Source organism: Saccostrea cucullata, unplaced genomic scaffold (assembly GCF_032062105.1).
Source record: "Saccostrea cucullata isolate Sc308-1 unplaced genomic scaffold, CSIRO_AGI_Scuc_v1 ctg7161, whole genome shotgun sequence".
Taxonomy (NCBI): domain Eukaryota; kingdom Metazoa; phylum Mollusca; class Bivalvia; order Ostreida; family Ostreidae; genus Saccostrea; species Saccostrea cuccullata.
In genome coordinates, this window is record NW_026928291.1 from 24,255 (window position 1) to 27,708 (window position 3,454).

At 34.1% G+C, this 3,454-nt stretch overlaps 1 long non-coding RNA gene across 1 annotated transcript; it reads left to right on the forward strand.

The window, feature by feature from the left end:
• The first annotated feature begins 555 nt into the window (after positions 1-555).
• Positions 556-1,601, forward strand: LOC134277046 (uncharacterized). The gene is made up of 3 exons (XR_009994177.1): positions 556-597; positions 906-1,036; positions 1,475-1,601. It is a non-coding gene; the product is annotated as an uncharacterized LOC134277046 (long non-coding RNA).
• Positions 1,602-3,454: the final 1,853 nt, after the last annotated feature.

Here is a 3,454-nt window from a genome sequence, read left to right on the forward strand (position 1 = left end):
AAGGTGTGGTCACCCTGTACATACATACACGTGCGTGTACGTGCACTGCAATCTGATTGGCTGAAACTTTAAACAGCTATAACTCCCTTGGTTTTCAACCAAACAGGGTGGGATTTAGAACATAGATTGATGTAATAGACTTCTACAAGAAGGTATGGTCACCATGCTAATGTATGCACGTGCGTGCACGTGAAATGGGTAAAATCAAAAACAAAGTCTACACTTGAATAAAAGGTCATCAAAATACGTTTGAACTGACACTGCTGTCAGACTCTTTTCAAATTCTTTGCTATAAAGTGCTAGAAATGTACCCAATAGTGTCTCCTGAACCAGTTAGATTTGGTTCCATAAAATTGCCATAATGCATAATTGCTGGTGATGGAAAGAAAAAAATAATAAAACTGTGATTTTTGTCACACCGAGACTTAGAATTCTCTATACTTTAACAAGGAATGGCAACAGGAATGAGCCAAAAGTCCACTTGAAACATGCAGATCCATGACTTGACTTTGTCTTACTTCAGGTAAACAGTATAAAGATGAAGCCTTCAAAGAACTCCCCATAGACTGGACAGAGGGTCTTAACGTCAAAAAACAGGTGAATGAATACAAACCACTGATATTCTTGTAATTATAGTACTATCAAGTTATTAGGAATTATTTTTTTTATAAATTTTTAACTCAACAATTGATCCTGGAAAATTAAAATGAAAAAGCTTAGACATGTAGGAAAATCAGTTATTTTGTTATTGATGTCTATCAAATACAGAGAAAGAACAATGTTTTGATGTTGTGCATACAGGTATTTGCACTATGTATCACTGTGATTGCTTTTGTTGATTTATAAACTGAATAAAGTAGGTAACTCTTTATGAGTCATCAAGTAATTAGTATTTTTTGTGACAGGTTACCTCTACAAACTACAATGAGTCATTAAATACATACAAGGTGAAGTGTGGAGGGAGCCTGGAGATGTGGGAGGAGAGTGGGTGGATCCACAAACAGGACCCCTACGGCTGGTTCCAGTGGTACTGCAGGTAAATAAAAATGTCAAATTAATCTTAACAGGTGTTTCCAGTGGTACTGCAGGAAAATATAAATTAATCTGTTCGGATCGGTCCAGTTGTACTGCAGGAATGTATGAAATGATGTGTACAGGTGGTTCCAGTGGTACTGTAGCTATGTATAAAATGACTTGTACAGGTGGTTCTAGTGGCACACCCTTAAAATATACAATGATTTTCCACAAATAAACAAAAATTATCCCAGTTTTTGACAAGATATGATCCATTCAAGAAATGGAAATTTCTGCATTTGCTTATAAGTATTTTAAATTTTTTACAATATTTATTACATTTGAGGATGTGGGCAAAGATTGCAAAGTCTTTTTCAATATTTAAAGCTAGAAACACTCAAATCAATTAATAAAGCAAGTTTTTAACCCATCTTATTGACTGAAGCAATTTCCGCTGTAGATTTTATCGAGGAAGGAGGAGCCCTGATGATGAGCGACAGGTGGGGAGATGGCTGAGGTGTGCAGGACCCACAGAAAGGTGGAAAAACAACCTCATCTCCAAGTGTTACCGAAGCGGGGCACGGTATAATGACCCCAACATATCCCCCGTGGTCAGAGAGACCCTACAACACTTGGGGTACAGGTTAATTGAGGAGGGCTACCTGGCTTAAGATAAACAGCTCAAGAGAAAGAAAGTTTGATTGGACCTGATTGAAAGCAGATATTGTTGTTGTGCAATAACATCAAACGCCTCTGAGAAAAGTACAAGAAGTGTTATCGAAATAAAGAATGTTTGAAAGCTTTGACAATTTCAAAGAACATTCCCTGATTTGAAAGAACAGCGATGGCCACAAACTGAAATGCGATTATTTATACCGAGATCCATATACAGAGTACGATTTTCTTTATGTAAAGGAGTTAATAGATCGAAGAAGAAGTTTTGGCTTATTGAAGGATGTGAATAAATATCAGCACAAATTCCACTTAATAATGATTGCATTTGCAGCAATTCTCATTGCATCTCATACAAGCCTTTCCATATACCTAAAATTTAGTTTTGTTATTATCATTTATTGTAGTGTGTTGTTTGAGGCATTTATGTGACCTGTAATCTGTGAAAAAAAATTTCCCGTATCAAATTACCATTAGAATTCAGTTTTACTTCAAACTTTCAAAGTTTTTTTTTTAAACATTATTATAGATGAATGACTATAAAGTGTCATATCGATGTTTTTTCTTAAATCATTTTTTTTATCTGAAATAATAATTGTTCTGCTTTTAAAATAATACAACATCAAAATTGTAATTTTATATATCATACATGTGTTATATAGATATATGCAACTATTTTATATTACATGTATTTGTATCAATGAAATATTGCTTTATTTTATGTATTTATATTAACAGAATAAATTTTAGGTCTAAAGCAAAAAAAGAAATATTTCTCGAGCATAAAAATCGACTTTTGTGAGAAGCACTGTTGAACGGAAATAACGGACTATTTCAAAGCACAAAAACTAGCCCTTGAGAAAACAAACCCTCTACCCTCAACTTGCTACCTTAACATGTTAGTGCTACTAACATCATACCTTTAATCATATGAAAGGTTTCCTTATCTATTATCAATTTTGTACCCTAGCCTGTACATGATACAGGTTTAAAAGTAAAATTAAACCATCAACTGTAAAAGTTAGTGCTTCTCACAAAAGTCCATTAGAAAACACTTATGTCAAACTAATCTGAAAGGAAAATAGAATAAGGGTAACATAACATGCACTTTTTGGACCGCATGACACATAAAACTGGGATGGGAATCTTGTGTTCTATGCACTAAAATCCTTGTTAGAAATTACTCAACGGTAAAAATATGACATAAAACAATGAAAGTGCTATTGAGACAACTTTGTCAACACATCTTGTTGTACCATTTGATGTACTTTAGGTAAGCACATCGTTCCACAATATTTTCAGACAATATAAATGTCGTGCAATCTTGGTATGGTTGACTGACGGGAGTTCAACGAGGTTTCAAAATTAGCTTCTTCATGTCTAAGTACATGTAAGGGCACTGGCAACAACGGGTTGGTGTGCCGTTTTTTGTAAAACCCTTTCCCTAAGGAGTCTTGCCTGTCGTCAGGAGCAGCCTAGATATATGTTTCAAACTAACCGTAATAGTGACGTGGAGGCGTAACAGAGTCACGTTAAAATCGGATTATTTAACCTGTCACTTGTTATATCAAAGCAAAACCTGCTATTTATTCAGTAGGTTAATGATGAATTTCATGCCATTAATTAATTTATTTTTTCAAAGAAAATCAAACAATTTTAAAGAATTTTCCAAACTGCAGCATAACCCTTGCCGTTTTTTTTTTTTTTTTTTTTTCTTTTTAAACACCTTGTCTGGCATATAAACCTTTTATTTAAACTAAAGATATAT